This window comes from Sesamum indicum, linkage group LG8 (assembly GCF_026168435.1).
Source record: "Sesamum indicum cultivar Baizhima isolate 11 linkage group LG8, ASM2616843v1, whole genome shotgun sequence".
In the NCBI taxonomy this organism is placed as follows: domain Eukaryota; kingdom Viridiplantae; phylum Streptophyta; class Magnoliopsida; order Lamiales; family Pedaliaceae; genus Sesamum; species Sesamum indicum.
Genome location: NC_142664.1, coordinates 4,847,175 through 4,872,448, shown reverse-complemented (window position 1 = coordinate 4,872,448; position 25,274 = coordinate 4,847,175). Strand labels below are relative to the sequence as shown.

General features: G+C 34.7%; 1 long non-coding RNA gene and 2 pseudogenes across 2 annotated transcripts; 1 reads left to right on the top strand and 2 right to left on the bottom strand.

Moving 5' to 3' along the window:
• Nucleotides 1-314: 314 nt before the first annotated feature.
• LOC148787130 (uncharacterized) lies at nt 315-3,798 on the top strand (annotated as a pseudogene). The gene is made up of 2 exons (XR_016066979.1): nt 315-498; nt 2,305-3,798. The product of XR_016066979.1 is annotated as an uncharacterized LOC148787130 (transcript).
• An 8,903-nt stretch (nt 3,799-12,701) lies between these two features.
• On the bottom strand, nt 12,702-19,807 carry LOC148787128 (uncharacterized). The gene is made up of 7 exons (XR_016066911.1): nt 19,664-19,807; nt 14,467-14,653; nt 14,244-14,387; nt 14,008-14,131; nt 13,568-13,904; nt 13,379-13,486; nt 12,702-13,269 (listed from the first exon to the last, which is right to left on the bottom strand). It is a non-coding gene; the product is annotated as an uncharacterized LOC148787128 (long non-coding RNA).
• On the bottom strand, nt 14,750-18,563 carry LOC148787129 (uncharacterized; annotated as a pseudogene).
• Nucleotides 19,808-25,274: the final 5,467 nt, after the last annotated feature.

Sequence of the window (25,274 nt, the reverse complement as noted above, 5' to 3'; positions counted from 1 at the left end):
GGGAAAAAATTAAAAATATAAAAAGTATTCCATCTTTGATTCCATTGTTGACTTGATAATAAAACAAAAAAATTTAAGATGGAATATTTTCGTCTTAGATTCTCAAAATCTAAGACGGAATTAAAGATGGATTCAAAAATATATTTTTTTTTGCTTTTCTCTTTAATTCTATCTTTATTTCCATCTTTATCTCATATGTTTATAAATGAAAATTGAAAATAAATTTTGTTTTCTTTTTTCTTTTTTGTTAGATATTATTTGTTAAAAATTATTATTGTTAGTAAAAATGAAATTAAACCCTCAAAATCCCCAAATTGCAAGTGACGTACTGAGCTATCTTCTTCTTTTCTCGCTGCGTGCCACCGTCAACAACTTACCGATGCACCATCGACGAGAACTTGCCGGTGTGCTATAAAATACTCCTAGGAGTTGAACGAAGTGTATTGTGCAGCTATTTGTGGGTGACCGGTGGAGGAAAAGAGCCATTCGAACAAAAAGGTTAGCTTTTCTTTTGCTTAGTTATCGCTCACAAATCTCCTCTTTATTTTTCATTTTCCCCTATTTTTTACCTTCTTGATTAACTTAATGTTGAAATAGATTTCTGTATGTATCATATAAGTTGATGACTGAGTAGCAACTTAAAATTAGAGAACACATTTGAGTGCTTGCTACTTGTTTGATAAATTGCTTGAAAGAGATTGTGCATATTGTTTGGGTTAAAGCTAGAAAGTTGGAATAGGAGGAACGAGGGAGATGAATACTCATCATGGATACACTATGCTAATATGTCCTTTAGTTCAGCTTAGCAGTCCCTTAGTAGTAGGACTAAAATATGTATGATTTAAGTGACAATGAGATGATGGTGTGGAGTGAAATAGCGGGAATGATGATGATGACCTGTAAATGGAAAGATATACAATACTGAGACAAACATTTATAACCAATCATTTCTCCCTCCGCTTGTCCAAACCATTTATTATCTCTTTTTTTTTGTACAAAAAAACAGACAACAGTAACCAAGAGTAGTAAGAGATGTAAGAGTTCTGAGAGTTTGATTTCAAAGCATTTGCAAATAAATCATGCACAAATATTGCAGTATCCCATGTCATTTTATCACAACTTTACATAGTGAGAAGAACAAAAAATCTACTACATTACATTATTTTTCATTATGAATAGTCAAGACCTCATTCCAATACTTCTGATGAAGTATATTTTCCAGTAATCAACGAATGCCTGCAAATAGAGAGCCATCAAATTTATCAAATTTGTAGAAAAATAAGTTGACATATGAGAATGGACTGCGCCCTGATCTAAAAAATATCATGATATTGTACATTGCATTTTTTTTCTTGGTATTTGTTTGGTTTTTGAAGAATTAAATAAAGCATTTATCTAAAACATAGTACATACTCCATGTATAGTGTACCTTAAATTTGTGAATGAACAGAACTTCCATGTAATAGCTGCTGTTAGACAATGAGCTGAAAAAGGGAAGTGGGAAGTGTAAATAAGGTAACTCAACAGCCATTACCACCTCAAGTTCCACATGGATATGAGTGAGATTATTTATGTTAAATTTTTTGAATAGTTTTCAAGAATCTCTATGTTTTTGGACGATTGCTGAAAGAACACACACAGAAAGAACGAGAGGAAATGCAGTGAGAACATGTAAGCAAAAGTCACCTTCTTGAACAAATGAAGAATACCATATGCCACCGACAGTATTGATTACTAGTCCAGTGACATTCAAAGCATGCACTTCTACTCCTAGTAAGATGAAGCCGAGGTTCTGTCTAGAAGTAAGCAGTCAGCATCCTAGTAAATTATAGGATTTTAATGAGTTATGAATAAGAGATATCTCATTAAATTATAGGATTTTGTTGAATTGCTTCACAGAGTACTTTAGAACATAACATACATTGGCAACAAAATATCATCATCATCATGAGCAAATTTTTCGAACCATTATTGTGCTTAATTAGCTTCTAACTGTTTCAAAGTTTTCACTATATGGGACTAGTGACATTGTTATAATAACTCATGCACCACATTTACAAAACTAGAGCAGGGGAGTTGCAAGCTACAACTTATGTATTAAGTCCTTTAGTCAGTCTATGCATGTGTAAATTTCTTATGCCTTGGCATATTGTAGTTTCACTTGAATTCTTGTCTTATTTCTGAATCTCAATGAACAATTAGATAACTATCTCATTCTGAACTTCATCAAATCCTTTCTTTTAAAGAATTTGAAGTTTATTAATATAGTCAAATCCATTTATCTAAAATTATTATTAAATGCAGAAATCATTAACACCGATCGTAGTTAGATGTGGCGGCGCTACAATGGCTATCTTTTGGATGAATTTGTAGAAAGAGTTGATCAAGAGTTCTTGAACTTTGCCTTTTCAAATCCAAGATTTGTCTCCCATGGACAAATAAAATGTCCATGCACTAAGTTCGACAATAGAAAAGTTTTTAGTCGAAGTGATGTGCATCTGCACATTGTAAGAAATCGGTTCAGTCGTGGTTATAGGATAAATGATGCCAGTGGTTCTTCAAAGGTTCCTAATGAAGAAGGATCCAGTTATAGAACAATGGTGATGGATGCTATGGGCCCTGGGCTTATTCAGAATCCAATGTGTGATGAGCAACCACCTAATCTAAAAGCACAAAAGTTTTTTGACTTAGTAAAAGATGTCGATGAGCTATTCTGGGATGGTTGTAAAAATCACATCAAACTTTCTGCTGTATCACAATTGTTAAATATTAAGTCAAAGTCAATATGTCTGAAGCTTGCTATGATTGACTTATGTCAGTCATCAAAATCATGCTGCCAGAAGGAGAGAAGTTGCAAGATAACTTGTATAAGACTAAAATGCAATTGAAAAAGCTTGATCTTGGATACGAGAAAATTGATGCTTGTGTGAATAATTGTATGTTATATTACAAAGAAAACAAAGACAAACAACAGTGTCTTGTATGTGGTCATCCTCGATATAAGCCAAGGAAGCCAGGGGCTCAAAAGAATGTATCTTTTAAGGTGCTGAATTATTTGCCATCAATACCGAGGCTCCAAAGGTTATATGCATCCAGTTATACTTGTGAGCATATGACATGGCATGCAAATAGCCAATGTGAAGAAGGAAGCATGGCACATACAACACATGGAGAGGCATGGAAGCACTTTGATTGTACTCATCCGTTATTTGCATTAGATGCATGTAACGTGCGTCTTGGATTATGCACTGATGGTTTCACTCCATTTGGCAATTCCAGTACTCCTTACTCTTGTTGGCTGGTTATTATCACTTTCTTCATGTATGTGCATGCAAGAGCCATTCATGTTCCTCAACATGGTTATTCCATGCCCAAAGAGTTCAAGAAAAGATATTGATGTATATCTACGTCCATTGATTGATGAGTTGAAGATATTATGGACAACTGGAGTTCAAACATATGACGTGTGTAGGAAACAAAACTTCAATATGAGGGCAGCACTTTTGTGGACCATTAGTGATTTTGCAACACATGCGATACTCTCTGGGTGGAGCACTCATGGGTGGTTGGCTTGTCCTTATTGTATGGATATGACAAATCCTTCCAACTTCATTATGGTAGAAAAACTTCTTGGTTTGACTATCATTGTCAATTCTTGCCTTTTGATCATCCTTATAGAAAACAGGCTTATAAGTTTCGTAAGGGAAGAATTGAGAACGACCTACCACCAATTCGCTTAAGTGGTGAAGATGTGCGTCAAAGAGTGGAGGGGCTTCCTGATATAACTTTTGGAAAATCACCAGGTGGTAGACAACTAATTGATAGATTTGGCAAGACACATAATTATGTGAAAGATGTATATTTTGGGAGTTACCATATTGGCACACAAATCTCATTCGACACAATTTAGATGTGATACACATAAAAAAAAAAAAAATGTGTTTGATGATATCCTTATAGATGTGATACACATGTAAGGATTTGGAGTTCTATTGTAGTCGGCCCGAGATACATTTGTTTGAGGGTGCAAATGGAAAAGTGTACAAGCCCAAAACATCTTATACTTTAAGTAAGACACAAAAGAAAGAAGTGTGCTCTTGGGCAAAACCATTGAAGCTGCTTGATGAATATTCCTCGAACATAGCTCGTTGTGTGAACGAGGATGAATGCAAATTTTTTGGGATGAAAAGCCATGATTGCTATGTATTCATGCAAAGATTGCTTCCAATTGAATTTCGAGATCTGCTTCCAAAATCGACTTGGGAAGCATTAACAGAGCTTAGCATCTTTTTTAGAGACATATGTTCAACTGTGTTACATGTGGAGCATATGGAGCAACTTGAAAAGAACATTGTTGAGGTATTATGCAAGTTTTAAAAGATATTTCCACCAGGGTTTTTTGACTCTATGGAGCACTTGCCAATGCATCTTGCATATGAAGCGAAGGTTGGTGGACCTATGCAATATCGATGAATGTATCCATTTCAGAGGTTATTCACCAATTAATTATTTTTTATTTTATTAATAATACTATTTATATTAAATTAAAAAATTATGACAAATTATAGGTTTCTACGCCATTTGAAGAAAAAAATTGGAAATCGAGCTCGAATAGAGGCTTCAATTGTTGAAGCATATATGAATGAAGAAGTTTCAATATTTTGTTCAGCATATTTCGAGCCACATATACCTACTCAATTAAATCGAGTTCCATGAAATGATGATGGAGGAATGGTCGATCCTTGTGGGAATTTATTCATTACTACACATCCAGGGTGGCCACTTGGTTCTCGAGTTTCAGTTAGATATCTTGATGATGATGAGATGAAAGCAGCACATTGATATGTATTGTTGAATTATGATAAAATCGATCAATATCTGCTGCAAGTTCTCTAAGTCTTGTATTATTATCTTATTTTATTACATAAATCTATATATAGAAGTTATATAATCATCTCAAATCATTTAGGATATTTTATGAAGAAAAGAAACAACAATTTCCAACAATAACTGATATGGAACTTGCTATCATACGTGATCAGGACTTTCCTCAGTGGTTACTTGCTCATGTAAGTAATGTGTTGCTTACAATTTCATAAAATTATCATTTGAAAATACATATAGTTTAATGTAAATGCTCTTTTTTAATAGATCCGAGAAACTCAAAATCAAGTTGATGATGTTATAAGGAAGTTGGCTAATGGCCGAAGTTGACGAGTTTCATGCTATAAAGGATACTTTGTCAATGGGTTCAAGTTCCATACTGTAGAGTATGGTCAATCTGAAGCAACAACAAAGTACGGTGTATGCGTGTTAGGAAGTACTTATAGTGAATGTGAAGTGGACTACTATGAGTTATTGGAAGAAATTGTGGAATTGGAATATTATGGAGAGCGTGGCGTTCTGTTGTTTAATTGTTATTGGTATGATACCTCAGATAAGGGACTCAAAAGGCATAAATTCGATTTTGTGAAAATTAATTATAAATTAAAATTAAACACAAATGATCCTTTTATATTGACTTCCCAAGCTCAAAAAGTGTATTTTACAAGTTTTCCTAGCAGGAAAAGGGAAAAGCGTGATTGGTAGGCGGTGTGCAAAGTAAAATTTATAGGTAAATTTAACATTCCATTAGTTATGTCAATGTCAAAATGTTGAACTAATAGTAAAAAATGCTTTTCAAGAAGGGCGAGGCTTCAAATCCACAACCTATCTCTGTGGCAACTGATCTTGATGGGATCAACATTATTTCGAATGAAGAGGCAGAAGAAGTAGATTCGGATGAGTTTGAAGCACTCCGATATACCATGGACAACAATTCAACTAAGATAAGAGATGAAGAACAGGATGAAGAAGAAGAGCTTGAAGAAATTGAATCAGAAGAAGACGAGCAAGATGAAGAGGATCATGATTTTAGTGATAGTGATAATGATAATGATATGGAAAAATGATGATTGAGTATATATGCACTAGTAGTTAGAAGTTCTAATAATTTGTAATTTCAAGAATGATTAAGACGTGTAACATTTGAACTATTTGTGTATTTTTTTTTTTTTGACGTTCCATTATACATATGTATTTAATTAAATTTGCATTTCACATACATAATAATTACTAAAAAAAGCTTTTTTTACCTCTACTCTTACTAACTATTTTAATCGCTGGTTCATTTTGTTTAACACAGGATGGTGACTAGAGAGTGAGCACAAGGGAGAGGGAGAGGATGAGGGCAGGAGAGAGGTCGCGAACGAGGTCAAGGGACAAGTTTGCACATTCTGGTTGTGAATGAAGAGTTGTTAGGAATTGAATCATCTCATGTTGGGGAAGACAAACAAAGAACTTCTTCAAATTCTTTGCTGAGAGCACCTGACCTTCACACAGAGGTATGATCATACCATGTTTATGTGATTTTTATATTCCTTGACATTCACACATTTCATTCTTAAATATTATAGGTTGATGAGACGTTACCATTAAGGTCGGGGAATGACCCTATTATTGGAGAGCCAAGTGATGATGTCACTTCACAAAATCAACTCAGAGAACCTAACCGAGGATCACAGGTTCCAGAAAATCATGATCAAAGGTTAAAGGTGAATGATGCAAATTGATGTGAATAATTAGGTTAATTGAAATATCTAAAATTCAAATGGAGTAAGATGATAGTTAATATTTTGATAAAAGCAACAATTATTTGCTGAAATTCCAATAGGAGGGTCCATAACTAGATTCTATGTTTAAGTCGTTATGTAGATTCTAAGGTATTTGGTGTACTAGAGTACAGATTGATCACATTTGAGCTTGCATATTATCATCATTTACTGGAATTTCATTTATTAATATTTAAATTTTATTTTGTTGATTAGATTTATTGAAACTGATGTTTCATGGAATCTTACATATGATATTAAGGGCATTTTTTAAGAGGCATGGCCAAGATGACATAAAGTGCCAAAGCCAACTAAAAGTTTACTTTGGCAGAGGTTTAACGTAATTTTTATCACAATACATTTTCAGTTGTTATATGCTTAAGATGATTAAAGATGATAAATTGCTTAAAAAATATTAGATGACGTATCGATGCAATGATCTCACGGATATACGAATGAGAAAGGTGTGGAATGAGACTGCAAGTTCTAGATTTAGAGAGATGATTTACAGAGCAAAATGAAATGCATTAGCAAATGCAAGTGAAGAATTAGGTAGAGAACCTCATACTTTAGATATGATTGGTAGAAACTCTGATCGGATGCACACACATATATGGGACGAATTAGTTGAGAAGCATTGGAGTGGAGAGAATTACAAGAAAAAATGAAAAATTGCCCAGAAGAATCGCATGACTGAGAAGGAGGGTTGCTTTACAAAGCACACTGGTCGTTCCATTCCACAAAGAGTACACAAGATGAGAATGGTAAACTTTATTTTGAGGTTTCAAAATATTATTTATTGCATTTTATTTTCTAGATATTGATAATGTTATTTTTATATGATTTTAGAAAAAAGAGCTTGGCTGTGAAGTAAGTGAATTGGAGTTGTTTCATAGAACACACAAAAGAAATCATGGAATTAAAGACTTTGTAGGTAATAAATCAAAAAAAGTTAATGTAAGTACCTTTTATAGTCTTTTTCTTTTCATTATTGTTTCACAAATATAATAAGTTAGATTCTCATTACATGATATTCTTTGTATGTCACAACATGAAGGAAGATTATATTTCAATACTAGGTGGTAGTAACGAATCCACTGAGCATTCATTTGACATGCAGTCATGGTGTGAAGTAACTGGAGGGCCATCTAAAGAATGGATATATGGATTTAGGCGTAGTTAATCTTTTGAAAGATTTAGTAGAATTTTTGTTACTTCAACATCTAGGGATTCTAAAGAAAGATATAATGAGTTAACGAAAGTAATGGATGAAAAATAAAATGAGTTAACTATGAAAATGCAAGCAGAACTTTTAAGAAGAGAAGCAAAGTGTAAAAAGATGCTAGAGCAGACTCTTGAGGAGTCGCGGAAGAGGGAAGAAGATGAGAGAAGGAGCAAAGAAGATGCAAGGAGGAGGGAAGAAGATTCACAAATAAGGGCGGTGGAACTTGAAGAAATGGTACGCTAATTAATTCAAGAGGTGGGATATACCAATAGCCGGTTTGCAGGTGGATCTGGACCCAATGAGCAACAAGATTTTGGAGCAAATTGTTAGGCAATTTCTGATTTGGTGCAAATTAAAGAGTATTGCAGCTTAAATAGTGATTATCCTTGGGTTCAAGTAAAGAGTGTAAGCTCTTGAATGATGTGATGTTTAAATATTTTTATGATTGTATTTGGTGTATAATTGTGAACATGAAGAATTGCAATTCTTCTTGGTAAACAACGATAGTATTTCTCATACTTTCACTTTAAGCATATTAATTGATTTCATAGTTTTTGTATAGTTTTCCAAAAATAATTGATGCTTGTTTCATTTGTTATAATTGTGATATTTCATTTTGTCCAGGTACTTAGTCTCATTTTAATTTAGCTTTGCTTAAAAAAAATTAGGGATTGAATGAAAAGGGAGTTTTGTCTTTAGGTACAAAATTAAAGACGGATTCAGTAACAGAATCAGCCACAGAAAAGAGACAGAAATAAAGATGAAAAGAGAACAACATAAGATAATATTTTACGACAGATTTTGAGACAGATCAACTACGGATTTAAAGATGGTTTCTCTAAGTTTGTTTGTTAAATCAGACAGATTTTAAAACGGATAACATTCCGTCAAAAATACTGTGACAGATTCAGCGACGGAATTAGCCATTGGGCTTTCAGCAATAGATTTTTTGATGGAATTTAATACTATTAGCTTCAAAGATGGAGGCTTCAGAGACGGAAAAATCCATCTCTAAAAGTTTGTTATCTTGTAGTGTTTTTTCTTCTTTTCTTTTCTTTCTTCTTTCCTCTCTCTTTCCATTTTTTCTTCTCTTACTTTCTTCTTTGATTCTTTGTTTGACCCAATTTCCTTTTCCTTTTATTTTCTTGTTTGCTTTCTCTTTCCTTCTATGAAATTGCAGCAATCATCGCACCCTCTTCTCTACCGTTCGCGTCGCCGCCACCACCTGAGTCAACGCCGTCGTTGTTGCCGTGTGCGAGGCCTCAGATCTGTTGCCAGCCGCAGTCGGTTGCTATCATTGATTTGGAGGTTGAGTCCGTGAGAAGAGAATGCTTTGCATTTACGAGTGAAGGCCGTGTCTCCATCATCAATCGTCGCAAGCTACCGTTAAGGACATGTCGCACGCGCGCCCCTTTCAAATCAGTGAACCGCACTATTTTCTTTAATGGTGACTTTTTTCATTCTTTAAACTTAGGACCTTGTTTTGAATTATAAAGTAATTGTATGGATTTCGACATATTTCTCAACAATACAACAGTGATTGAGAAAAATTAGCACTAATTTATGTGTTGCAATTTTTTTTATATATTTTCAGAAATTGATTTTGGTGTGTTCTATTATACTGTGTTGACGCACTGTAGGGATACTATTTTGTCGCACTGTAGATAGGACAATAATTGAGGATTTCTTGCAGATGAGTGTTGAAATGTATATAAAATGCAGTGACTATACACTGCAATATCTACAGTTACTATTTTTTTTATTTAACATTGCATTGACAGTGGTTGCATTATTTTTACTGATGCTAGTCAGTGTGGCAGTGTTGAGTTTTTAACCTTTTTTGTCTGTTGTCTGTGATTGAGATTCACATACCTCATAGTGATACGTTTTATACATTTCAAACTATAACATAGATGTCACATATTGCCTATATATAGAGCATTCATATAGTGCGCTATAAAAAATACTTCATCTAAACTTCAAAGTTCAAACACTAGAATTGGTTATTGAGTATTGGGAAGGGGTTGTAATTCAGAACTTTGTATGTATTTGTTGTACGTATACGAATATAGTGTTGCAGTTGGGGAACGGTAGCTTGCATTCCACTTTCCATCTGTGTTGTTCTACTTTTGAACCATCATCTTCCTACATTGACTGAAAAAAGTACCTGTTAATCCTTTTAACGTAATGTTTGAAGTCTAGCTGGGTTCTTACACTCTTGTTTTTTTTTTATTTCAATAAGTCTAATTTTATGTTGTTTAGTTTCATATACTATTTCATGGTACTAACATCGTATTTTTAGATTTTTGGCTTGATCACTTGCAGTATACTATATCCTACCTAACCCAAATGTTGAAACTAGAAGGGGATTCATGCATATTATCTCTTTAGTTGAGAACTTTTAGTTTGTTGAATATAGACACCAAATGGGGAACTTCTGGAAATAGATATTTGTCAAACAGCGATTTAAGCTAGAACAATATCCCATGTTTCCCATACTAGAAGCAAAATAGATTGAAAAAAGTCACAAGGAACTTTCTGCTTTTGACAGAAAACCTAAAAGTGATCACGGGCTAAGGCTCCATATGCAGAAACAAACACCTTGTGCATTGTGGTTAACATCAAGTGAGATAGCATTTGGTTCATGGATCAAGTTGAGAAATTATATTGTCGATATGAACTAATTCACATAAGTAATCTTAGTATCATTCTGAGCAAGATTTTCATATTATGCTTCATTTGAATTGGATAGAGCTATAGATTGCACTGTAATAAGCATTAACATACAAATTTGCTATTGTTAAAGTAATCACATATACACATGTATCTTGAACACTTGCACCTATACATTTTTATTATTTTATTTATTCTATTTCATACATTAGCATACATTATTATATACAATAATGACAACAACATATCCGCGTTCATTCAGATCCCACTGAATATTCAACTACTAGTGAAATATTATCAACAAACAACCATTGATTCGATCAATAGAAAAGGCTCACCAAGTTCGATACAAAACCAAGTAAAAATGCTACAGATGTTAAACTCTCGTGATTGCCATTAAAAGTCGCAACCTTCAACTCATAAATTATCAGCTTGTACTATAAGCATCCACCAGTCACACAACAATCATAAAGCCAAATCCAATTCCCGATCTGAACTCCACAAGAAGTTTCAAAAAAATACGTAAATGGAGACAAATTAAATCCGAAAAGATGGCTAAAAATTACGATATGCTTTTCTAATGAAAAAAAAAAGAGAAACTAATTTTAGATTAAATGACATAATTGTCTTTACAAATATATTTTAAGATAGAACTAGTTATCTATTTGATAATTATGGAGAAACTCAAGTATCAATCCAAACACTTGCAAAAATTCATGTATCAATTTTATATGTATGAAAACATCGGTGCTCAATTGGATCATATTACAAAAATTTATGTATCAATTTAACAGTAATGCTAAATCTCAAGTACCAAAATAATTTTTGCTCTTTTTAATGGGGTTAGATATTTGTCGTTTCTATTTTTAATCACTAGTACTCTGTTTTTTGTTAATTTTTACATAAAGGCATTAGCAATAATTCATAAAAATTTAATCTAGTTAACTTGTCCACCTCATATGACATGTAGGAGAGAGGTAGAAATATATCATTACAAGAAAACAGGGTATCGGAAACGGCAATTTCCGTCTCTGAAACCATGATTTCCACCTCTAAAATAAATTAGCGACGGGAAAATCCATCGTCGCAGTCCATGGCTGAAAACCCGGTGGCTAAATATTAGCGACAGAATTATTCCGTCTCTAATCGAACAGTTCCGTCGCTGATTCTGTCGACAAACAAGAACAAAATTTTAGGGTAATTCATCGCTGATTCTGTCGACAAACCGAATGCTCCATTAGCGGGAGTTACTAAAGATTTTAAAGGCAGGCTGGCATGCTACAAAAGTGACTAGCTTGATACAAGGTGCTGCCTTTATGTTCTTTTTCCAGGAAAGCATATATATATATATATATATATATATTGTAAATAGCATTTATGAGGTGAACTTGAGCAGTTCAATAATGTTTGCCTTTGTCTTCATTCACCATTTCAGTATTTTGGCTCCAATAACATACATTTTCTTTGCTTCTATTGTTTCTATAATCACCTTTGGGGAGCAATTGAGTCGGGATACAAGTCACTCTTAAACTACAAATCCATTACATTCATCTCTACCTTTGATGTTTCGCAAACGATGAACTTACTAGAGAAGTATGTATTCCCAAGTAATTTGATCTTACCAACAGAATATACTGTTATTGATGTTTTTGAAAATTTTCATGATAGAGGGGACCTTAACCCCTATTGGGACACTTGCTTCTATCGCTATTTGTGGGGTCATCCAAGCGGTTTTCAACGGGCGGCTGTTGTTGATTCTAGGAGTTGCAGAACCAACCATTATAATGCACCACTACTTGTATGATTTTGCTAAGAGCAGGATAGGAAAAGAACTGTATTTAGCATGGGTCGGGTGGTAAGCAAAACTCAACTTGATTAGTTAGAAAGTCAGGTGGCCTTTTTGATCTGTTTAATATGTACACAAGATTTCTTTTACTTAAACAGGGTCTGTTTCTGGACCACCTTGATGCTGTTTCTTCTTGTTATTTTTAATGCTTGTACCATTATCACTCGATTTACAAGGGTGGCAGGGGAACTTTAACGCAAGGTACCATCAAAGACATTCAATCAATACCAAAATCTGAATTTTTCAAACCAAGAACAATAAATATTAACAAAAAAGATATTCATAATACAACCAACACTAATACAATTGATGTCATTGTATCATCCAATTACTACCAAATAATATCAATGCCTGCACTCCCAAGTCAACAAACGTAAGTCAAAGTACAACCCAAATCAACATAAACTAAGTCATAAACAACCAATAAAAAAAATAAACTAATGATCATATGTTGTTGCTCCTGCTGTTCAGACCCACCAGCAAATTGATGGTTTGTGTATTCCAAATCTTGAATTAATTTTCGAACTAATTCTTATAGGTCTGCTCCCTCTTCCGAGCATCTTCCTCCCTTTTTGAGCTTCTTCAAGAGCAATCTCAAGAAATTTTCTATTTTCTTCTTCTCGTCTTGAAAATTCTTCTTCCATCTTTGTAGCTTTAGAGCGCATGTCCTCCACAACTTTTGTTAACTCATTAATCTTCTTGTCAGAAGCTTTAAGAGTAGAACTGACTGAACTTGAACTTGTAGATGAGGAGCTACATCCAAATCCATATAAGCGTCCTTTAGAAGGACCTCCAATGATATCATACCAAGTTGAGATATCGAATGAAGACTGTGAAGAAACATCAACACAACCCGTTTTTGCAAGGTATCTTTCCTGTGCAAGTACATTAGATACAAAGGAACATTTATGTAATAAAAGTCTAACAAAATTTCTCGACATATATACTAACCAATATTTAAATTCAATGACAAATTATGCTTACACTATTTCTTTTGGATTTGTTGTCGATGAGTTCCCCAATTCCTTTGTTCTTTCTATGGCATCTTTGAAATAACTCAAGATCAGTCACTTCTCTACCAAGTTATTTTTCCTATAGTTTACAAAACAATATTAATTCACATGTCAAAAAAATGCATAAAAGATATCTAAAAACTTTATACTTAAAGCTTACCATTTTTTGCCTATGTGCCCCTATAGGAATAGAACCACCAGTGTGTTTTGTTATCGAACCATCTTTTTCAGTCAAACGATTTTTTCAGGCAGTCATTTTCCTAAATAATCTTCTGAGGCCTAATACTTCTGAACTAGCTCATTCCATAATTGATTCAACCAATAAGGACCTCTATAAATCATATCACTCATCTATGGTTCTCTACCTAACTGTTTGTGAGCATCATTCAGTGCCTTTTGCTTAGCTTTGTACATCATCTCTTTGAATCGACCACTTGCATTTTCATTCCACATCTTCCTCATTCCTCGTCGGTTAGATTATCCCACCAATACCTCAACTATCACATTTCAAAACAGTAAATCACATTAAATAATTACAAAAATATGTCTATATAATTTTGCAATGAATAAATTGGATTAAATATAAATAGTATTTATTACCTTGAAGTTCTCCCACAACAAATCTTTAGATGCTTTTGACACTGCGTGTCATCTTGGCCATGCCTCAGTGAAAATGCCTTTAATATCATTTGTGAGGTTTCATGTAACACCACTTTCAATAAATCTATTTTGACAGAATAAATAAAAAAATTATATAAAATTAAGAAATAGAGCTAACATTATTTATGAATATATTAAGCTCAATTTTTGAAGCTCTGAAATTATTGATTGTTCACCACTGTCACTTTTGTCCTTTTACTTGGATAATCTGGGATCTGAGCTCCATTATTGGGTCCCCGTTGACGTCCATGTGATACAATACCTTCACTTTGTCCTTTATTTTGTTCATTTTCAGATGTTGAAGGTATTGTTTGACCAACCTATAACAAAAAAAAAAAAAAAAATTCGCTAATGCATAATAAATAATATAAAAAAAACAAAAGTAAAAAATTGTCTTACTTGCGTTTCATTGTTCGAACCTCTTGGAAGAATACGAGATGAGATACTTTGTCCACGCACCTCTTCACTAGGATTAGAACTTGGATTATCTTCAAGTTGTGATAAGTGATCTCCCACTAACTCCTCGTTCTCATCTCGAATTTGCAAACTTCTACCCCGCCATCGCCCACGTCCGCCGACTCGTCATCTAGTCACCATCCCGTGTCAAAGAGAAGCAAAAAACTATTAAGTTCTAACATTGAGATTACTATGATGAACAATCCTGATATGAAATGCATATAAAGCAATATAATTAAATAAATAAAATTACACAAACAGTGTCCATATCCTTGTCACTTTCATTTGAATCGTATTCTTCTTCTTGTTCATCATCTTCTGGTTCGAATTCTTCTCCTTCCCAATGATTTTCATCTTCTATTTTGACTTCATTGAAATTTACACCATGTTGAAGTCCCTCAAGTTCATTTGCATCTACTTCTTCTACCACACCATTCGAAACAATATTGATCTCATCTCGATCAGTTTCAATCAAAATTTGGTGTGGATCAGATGCCTCATCCTCTTGAAAAGCAATATCGACTCTTTGCTCAATATTCTCGTCTTATCCTTCAACTAATGGGAAGTAAAATTTACCGGTAGCCTTTACTTTGCATACTGTCAACCAATCATGCCTCTCTCTTTTGGTGCTCAGAAAGTTTATGAAGTAGACTTGTTGTGCTTGGGAAGCCAATTTAAAAGGTCATTTAATTTTAATTTCAATTTATGGTTAATTTCCACAAGACCCGATGTGTGTCACTTAAGCCCTTTATCAGAAGTGTCGTACCAATGTCATAAACAAGACAACCCCACGTCTTATCCCGTAATACTCCAATTCTATAACTTCTTCCAAATTTCCATAATAATCCACTTCATATTCATTGTAGGTACTCCCGAAAATACATACACCATAATTTAATGTTGCTTTAGAATGCCCGTACTCCAAGATTTGGAATTTGAATCCATTCACAAAAGTACCCTTTATAGCAAAAAACACGTCGACTAGGGCCATCAGCCAACTTTCTTATGAGGTCGTCAACTTCGTCACGGGTATCTCGAATCTAAGAAAAAAATAATAATTTATAAGATAACATAATTTTGAATTTGCTAATATATACATTGTTAGAAAGTAATCTATTACTTACATGAGCAAGTAGCAGCCGAGAAAAATCTGTGTCCCACAATGTTTCAAGATCTATGTCAGTTATTCTTGGAAATTGTTTTCTATTTTCTTCACAAATTTCCTACAAAAGTTGTGATGATCATATGTTAAATATAGACACAAGTCAATCGAAACATTTGTGAGGACATAATGCACGAGTTAGATCACTCACTGCAGGAATGGATCGATCTTCTCATAATTCATCAAGACATATCTATGTGCAGCCTTCATCTCATCATCATCGAGATATCTAACTGCAATTCTAAAATCAAGTGGTCGTCCAGGATGTGTAGAAAATAGACTTTCACAATAATCTACCATTCCTCCATCATCATTTCGTGGAACCTCATTTAATCTGGATTTTACATGTAGTTCAAAATATGAAGAGCAAAATGTTGAGACTTCTTCAATCATATACACCTCAACAATTCATGCTTCAAGTCGAGCACGATTACCAACCTTTTTCTTCAAATAATATAGAAACCTAAAATTTGTTAAACTTTAATTTACATAAGATAACTTATATTTTCTAGTTATATAAGATAATTGAGCTTAAAAAAATTATCTCTCAAATGGATACATCCATCGATACTGTACAGGCCCACCAACCTAACCTTCATACGCAAAGTGAACTGGTAGATGTTCTATAGAATCAAAGAAGCCTGGGGGAAAATTTTCTCAAGCTTACACAATATCTCAACAATGTTCTTCTCAAGTTTTTGCATGTGCTCCACACACAATATAGTTGCATATAGATCCTTAAAGAAACTGCTAAGTTCAGTCAGTGCTTCCCAAATAGGTTTCGGTATTAGATCTCTAAATACAATTGGGAGTAATTTTTGCATGAACACATGACAGTCATGCCTCTTCATTCCATAAAATTTGCATTCTTCTTCATTCACACAACGAGCAATGTTTGAGGAATACCCATCAGGTAACTTTAATGATTTTACCCAAGAGCACAATTCTTTCTTCTGTGCTTTACTTAAAGTATATGGTGCCATGTGTTTGTAGATTTTTCCACTTGCACCTTCAAACAAATGCATCTCAGTACGACTACAATACAACTCCAAATCTTTTTGAGATTTGACATTATCTTTTGCTTTATCTTTAACATCCATAATGGTGTTAAAGATATTATCAAAAATATTTTTTTCGATATGCATGACATCCAGATTATGTTGGATAAGATTTGTGTGTTAATATGGTAACTCTCAAAATATGCTCCTTTTAATCCAATTATGTGTCCTACCAAATCCATTGATTGAGTGTGTACCACCTGGTGGTTTTTCAAAGATGGTGTTCAGGAAGCTCATCCACCCTTTGTCACATGTCTTCTCCAGTTAAGCGCATAGGTGGAGAATCATTTTCACATTTTTCCTTTCGAAACTTATAGGCTTGTCTTCTATAAGGATGGTCAGGAGGCAAAAATTGATGATGACAATCAAACCAACACGCCTTCCTTCCATAACGAAGTTTGAAAGATTTTGTCCTTTCCATACAATAAGGACATGCCAACAACCCATGAGTGCTCTATCTAGATACCATCGCATTTGCAAGGAAATCACTGGTCGTCCATAAAAGAGCAGCTCTCATGTTGAAATTTTGTTTTTTGCACACGTTATAAGCTTGCACCCCAATTGTCCAAAATATTTTCAGCTCATCTATTAATGGGCATAAAATATATCAAGATTATATACAATAATAATAACAGGCAAACAACTGTAAGGAGTACTAGAATTCCCAAATGGACTGAAACCATCTGTAGATAACCCAAGCCGCACATTACGTGCATCTGAGGCAAATGATGGATGAGTGCGATCGAAATGTTTCCATGCCTATCATGAGATGGATGTGCCATACTTTCCTGGCTGCAATGATTATTTGCATGCCATGTCATGTGCTCACAGGTGTAGTTAGATGCATATAGCTTTTTGAGCCTAAGTATCAAAGGTAAATAACGCAACACTTTGAAAGGTACTTTTTTCCGTGATCCTGCCTTGATTGGCTTATATCGAGGATGATAACATATAGGGCATTCTTGAAATCCCTTGGTCTCTTTGTAATACAATATGCAATTGTTTACACAAAAATCAATTTTTTCGTAACCTAGACCAAGCGTACCTAGGTTTTTTTGGATGTGTAGAAGTTATCTGGCACCTTTTCATTTTCAGGCAAGATGCTTTAGATTATTGACACAAGTCGATCATAGCAAGCTTCAGGTAAATTGTATTCTGATTTAATACTTAATAGTTGGGCCACAACAGAGAGTTTTGTGTGATTTTTTCAGCCATCCCATAATAGTTCGTCAGCATCTTTTAATAAGTTAAAAAAATTTTGTGCTTCTGGATTAGGTTGTTGTTCATCACACATGAAGTTTGAGCTGAACTCAAAGCCTATTGCATCCATCACCATTGTTCTATAACGAGAAGTTTCTACCTGAGGAGCCGTTGAAGAGCCCCCCACATCATCTCTTGTGTTCGAGGATTCACCATGTGCGTACCAGATGTTATAACCTTGAGTAAATTCATTTTTTACTATGTGTAAATGCACATCACTCCGATTCAAAAATCTCATGTTGCCTCATTTAGAGCATGGACATTTGATTTGTCCATTATTCAGAAATCGTGGGTTATCAAAGGCAAAGTTCAAGAACTCCTGATAAACCCTTGTTACGGATTCATCTAAAAGAAACCCATCATCATCCAAGCGCCTCCACATCCAACTACGGTCAATATTCATTATTCTGCAATTTTTAGCGATTTTAGATATACTTGATAGAGAAAGGAGGCTAGATGAATTAGCCATTATTTTGAAGACCAAAGTTTTTGATCTACTGATATAAGAAAAGAGAAACTAATATTTAATCAAATTTGACGTAATGGTAACTCAAGTCACTTAATAAAATACCAAACAAATTTAACAACTTCTCAATTGAACGTAGACCTATGCCAGAGAGTTACAAGATTCTTGGAGGGGCAATATATATATGTAATCATTCAATATTGGTATCTTATTACCAACTTTGTAAATTCGGATAACTTTCATCATGTAATGGACCTAATGGTCGCTTAACCCATTTTTGAGCCTTAATGACACTTGGTTGTGCCTCTTTCCAAGTTCTAAACAGCAATCTAAATTACTTGGTAAGCAACCTAAATCTCCAACCTAGATAAAAAAATCAACAGCAACTCACCCATCTTTTGTTGTTACCTTTTTGTTGTACTAATTTTAGTGTATATAAAATTCTATGAAAAATATAACTAATTCTTCCATTACCTTCACTAAGACTTATTATCATCCTACATAAAGTTACAATTTCTTTTTTCAAATTTTTCCACAGGAAGAAATACAGTGAGTGTAAGTGCTTTGATATTGATGGTGATGGTGCTGCACAAGACGCCAAACACAGACTTTACGCATTTCAAACTCCAATCATTCTTTGATGAGTAGAATTTCTTGGTCCTAAAATTCAAATAATATTCTCTATTGTTAACCGGCCAACAATTTTGCAACCCAATCTTTTCCACTCCAATTAATCAGTTTTATATAAAATCCTCTATTCATAATTATGATTAACAACAAAACAAGTACTATAACACTACATAATTTAAGAATACTCATTAGACATCTCCATCAACTATACAAAATTGGTGAATCATCTTAGGTTATTTTCAATTTATCATTTTGCAGTCAAATCATGCTAAACAAAGCTGAAGAATCGTCCACATTCTTCCCCCATATACAAAATGCATAGTAGTTGATTTAAGTATAAGATTTCATACAAATTGAGAAAACCGACAACAACTTAACAAATTACAAAAGCTTCGCATGTCAATCAGCCAAGTCTTTCAATTTTCAACATATTTCAGCAAAAAAAATATATATTTAGGCGAGAAGAACATTGGGGTGTTCAATGGGGCATTTTAACAAACACCTTGAAAGCAATTAAAATTTCTCCTACAAACTGTAAAAAAAATTACAAAGAACAAAAATTACCTGTTAATGTCGTCGGATAGAAGTTGTGCCGATGGAGCCGGAGCCGGAGCCGGAGCCGTCTGCGATCGAGCAAACCTGCTTTCTTCTTCCTGCCACGAGAAAGAGAGTTAGAGGAGAGATAGGGCTCAAGTGAGAGTTAGAGGAGAGAGAGAGGTTGTCAAAGTTAATTTAATGAGTCAACTAGTCAACGGTTCTTTTCGTTATATATATATATATATATTTATTGATGCAATTTATTTTATATAAAGTAAATAAATATTAAATATATTAGTTATTTATATAATTTAAATATGAATATATAATATAATATATAACATATAATATATAATATAATAATATAGAATACAGAATATATATAATTAATAAAATTAAAATATATACATATTTAATTCGGTTTTCTAATTCGGTTCGGTTCACAGAGTCTGTAAAAAAAAACAATCCAAAAATTAAATTTAAAAAATAGTAAAATTAAATCAAAATTTTCAATTTGATTTTTAGTTTGAACCAAATTTTTGATCTAGTTCGATTCGGCCAGTTTAATCGAGTTACGAACACTCATAATGGTAGCTGGTGAGAGAAAGAAGGAGTTGGAAAGAGAGAAAACGTAAAGTCAAGGGAGAAGAAGAGAGGGGTGGTCGCTTGTGAGAGAAAACATGAGGATTGAGTGTTTTTTATTAAAATAAAAAAATTAATAAAAAGTTTATTTTTAATTTTATTGTAATTAATTAAAATTAAAATTTTTATACATTATACTTTACAGATATATATATATATTATCATGTCATATAAATTTTTTCAACTTATTTTCATAAATAAAAAAAATTCCTATTTACGACATCAGAGACAAAAATTTCCATGGCAAAATAGACAGAAATAACCAAAAAAAATTAAGTGTCAGCCATCTCGATTTTTAAGCAATCATTTAACAGTATCAGAGACGGAGAATAACATATTTTAGCAAAATTATAAATCCGTCTCTAAAATAAAAATTATTAATAATTTATCATAAAAACAATTCGGTCTCTAAATCCGTCTTTATCAAAGACAGATTTAAGGCCGTCTCTAAAGTTTCGTCTCTGATACCCTATTTTCTTGTAGTCATATTAGTTGGTGTTTATTTTAAATAATATAACATAATTCGCCATTCTTCCAAGGAATTTACTAAAAGAAATAAATTAAAAAAATACCCATTATAGAAATACAAAAAATGTGGCCGTGCCTCAATCACGCTTCTACTTTCAGGTTTGTAGTAATTAATTGATATAGTGATATAACTTAGAAAATCCAAACGTAGAATTTCAAAGATTGTGAAATTGTAAATCATAAAATTTTTCATTGTGTATATATAAATTATCGTGCTTATTTTTTACGACACTTTGAATATAAGCCAACTGACAAAGATGCAACACCCAAACGACGCTGGTTCTTTCCAGTCATCTCGGTATGATAAAGTTGTATGAAACTCGGAAATGGAATGCATTTCCATTAAGTTAATGCACGAGGAGTTCATCACACACCGACACCGATCCTCCACATTTCCACTGTCGGTGTGGGCTCGTACAACTGAGAGAATGAATTTAGCTAGGAGTCAAGATTGTCTTTTTAAAACGGTACAACTAAAAGGCAAACTTAACAAACTGCGTCGTGCTTGGCGTCTGTTGAACGACATTCTGAGTAGGGGAACCGGGTGGGGGTAGGACCCAGAAAGGAATGCCATAACAAATAAGGTAAGACGTTTAGAGGAGTTGTACCGGGTAAATATCTGATCGTGCTCTCATTCTGTCTTCGCTTAACCATCTATTTTGCACGAAGGCTCTCTTGAATGCAACGAACATACTCTTTCACAAACTAATAATATATCCTGGCAATGTGAATGATTGCAGGAAAATCCGAACTATATAAAAATTATTCAGCATGGGCTTCAACGATTTGACCTATGCACTCAAAATATTCTCACGGAACACTGTATCTAGTGGCTTGCTCGTTCGTCATCCCAACAACGCCGAACAATCCATAACACCAACAACATAGATGATGAACAGATGGATGGCACTCAATCGGGCAGCCATCGATCACGAGACGAGTATGAAGATACAATATTCTCTTAATCACAGCCCATGACGTCCGGGGCAGAATACTTTTCTTCACCGGGATTAGCGCAGGTGTCCACTGGTCCATCTAGAAGCGGTCGTCGGTTCCGACAAGTTGTAAGCTAAGAAGTGTGAGACAATGGATAGGTTGAATGAATCACTTCAAGGGAAGATTGACCGCACTGGGCCCAAAACTACTGAATCGATTTAGCAGTGCGTAGATGAGTTGGCAAAGTTTAAGAATCTGTTGGACATCGTATTCACCACCTCGTTAGAGCGCTTTTACAGTCACAACATGCACACGATCTTCTTAAGTCTTAATGACAAGAACAAACTCCGCTAGTTGTATTAATTGGACAAGTGAATGTAATGCCCGGTGGTTAAAATATTATCAAAAACTGGGTAATTTATGTACATTTGTGCATGTATGGTTTACTTAGATGCAATCATACCAAGTACCCATGGTGTTAAGAATTTGCATGTCCTTAGCCGCCGGACGTATACTATATATAACTTACCTGCTACTTTTGCATGTTTCTATTTAGCAATACAGCTACGACCGGATATATGGCAAGCTCAGATGTTGATGGAGGTTTAGAGTCGAGCTTCGCAAGCGACAGCCTAATGATGCCAAGGACTCCAGGAAGTAACAAAATCTGATGTTCCAGAGGAGTTTTACGCATTTAGAGATTTTAATATGTACCAGAGTTATTTAGGAAAAACGTGCCACGTAACACATCTGCACTACAGGGAGCGGGGTGGGTTGCCGAGATACTGACAACCCCACACCAAGGACGTTTTTTTGACGACATTTGCATGACCAAGCCATGCTTCTATGCTTTGATTGATGCATTAACTTTTAGAGGGTTACTGCAGCATGGTTAGATGTCCAGGGTTACCTCAATCGAGGAGGTTGCACTCTCCATGCAGACGGTCAGCATGCATAAAAGACACCGCGACAATATGGACCGCTTTCAATATTCACTAGAGACCATTCATCGTAGATTCCATCGAGTGATTTCTGCCTTATTCGCAATGGTGCATAAACTAATAACTCATCCGGATTTTATAAATACACATCCGAGAGTGGCAAGTAATCTCGATTTCTACCCATACTTCAAGATACATACTTGCATTTTTCACATTATTGTTCATGCGTAATTAATGCAAGCTAATCAGATGCATACTATTTCATGCATGTAACTATACTATACATTGTGCATTCGATATAGGATTGTGTCAGAGCGATGGATGGGATGTTGTTACCTGTTTAGGTCCCTCGAGTTGATCAAAACCGATATCAGTCGCGGAAAGGCCACCTAGCACAGAACGCACTAGCAATATGTGATTTCAATATTAATTTACCTATGTCTATGCTGGGTGGGAAGGAAGTGCTGCCGATGCCCGGATCCTGGACTATGCAGTATCACAAGACCGAAATTTTTCATTTCTGCTCATCAGTGAGATGATGAAATATATTTGCTACATTCCATCGAATGTCATGCTTAAAAAGAAAATACGTGGTACTGGCGGTTCTCCTTATGACAATGTCTTCTTACAATGCAGGTAAATATTATTTGGTAGACGCGGGTTTCGTAAACTACCAATATTTCCTAGTGCCTTATCGAGGAACAAGATATCACCTACCTGAGTGGAGGGGACAAGGTCGTCGATATCAGACCCCATAGGACATGTTTAACCATGCACATTCAAGGTTGCGAAATGTCATTGAACGATGTTTTCGGTGTATTGAAGAAATATTTTCCAATACTACAGTGGGGGATGCCGAGGTACCCTCAAAACCACTAGGTCGATATAGTAATTGCATGTTGCATATTTCATAACTTCATCCGTAGATACATCAACGATGACATCATATTCAATGAACCGGATGAAGACAATCGTCCTGACATGGATTCATTTTATCATAGGAGACATCTAACCACTTCTGAGTTAGAAGCTCAATGCGCCCTCCGAGATAGCATAGCGCTGCAAATGTGGGCAGCCCACCATCCGAATTAGGAAAAGAAAGATGGAACAATTGTTGATTGATATCTAAACTATTAAAACCTTTTGCCGATTCTCACTTTGCCTCAGCTTCTAACGTTATAGGATCATTTAGTAGTAATCAAGAGCACGATGATGTGTGTTTTTTTGTTGACATTATATAAAATTGGTGATGCATTAATCCAAGCAAAATTGGCATTTTGTACATTTGCAAGGAATACCATGTGATACGATGTTGCACATTAATATTTTCCAACCATTATTCTGTGTATACATGGCATATTTCAGATATCTGGAGAGTGTTGGATTTTCCACTGGACTTTAAATATTTAGTAGCGCTTCATGTGGATGATACTGGACGACAGCACCCGAACACCCATGAGAGACGATGCACGTGTAGAGGCACAGATGGGTCATGGGCATGTGCATTACGAAGACATTTTGGATATCCCTACACGAGATCAAGCCCGTGATAAATTCTATGAGTTTAAAAGTCGATTTCTCCAATTTCACGGCATCACTCAGATACCAAAAATTTATTATGATATTGAAATATTTGTTATGGTGTTTCCTTCTGAGCTACGACCATGCGCATCACGGGTACATCATGTTATTTCCAATTTGATGACATCCATTTAACAATTGCCATTTCAAATTACAAACATTAATTTGCAATGCAATAAAATATTTCATTGGACCCTTTTGCAGCATTTCTTATTGACTAGACGGTACTATCAGTACCAAGAGCCACATTATCTGAGCATGCTAGAGGTTTGGGGCTTTATGATGTTGCTGGGTGTTCCTGCTGAGGCCCAGGATGATGCACCGAGAAGCGAGAGTAGTAACACCGTGCGTAGTCCGGTAAGAGGAGGCGAGGATGCACCCATTGCCATATCGAATTCTACCGCCCCATCGACGCAGATGCGTACACACATTGCCAGTTGGGATGCAGTGGAACATATAGCGTGTGGCGATGTTGGCCCACCGCTGGCACATAATAACTCATTAGCCGCACGACACAGTCTTGATATGGGATCGAAAGTGGGGGAGATTGTATCGTGGACTGATTACATTCGTCGGTTTGGCGTGCAGTCTGATCGAGGTGCCCAGACGTACAGTGAGGGAGACTGTGCACAGCGCGCTCACGTCGACTATAGAGACTCTCACCACGGCGGCGTGACGGTCCTTAGAAATACAATGGCCGAATATGAAAATTCTAAGTCAAATGTTGATTTAATTAGTAAAAATGGAACAACTACTCAAGCATTTTGTTATTGTCAAACACATTCATTTCTTATATGTCGTGCTGATGTGTTTTCGAATTTGAACAATTCCCTAGAAATTGACAGCTTTATATGGTACGAGTAAAAATATTCCCTATGTTATAGTTTTAACTAATCAATACTTATTCACTCATCTTTAATTATTTAAATATTTTGGACCCAATGCATCATTCTCTACTTGAACAAAATATTTGAGAAATTTTAAAAAATTTGGACAATATATCATTACTG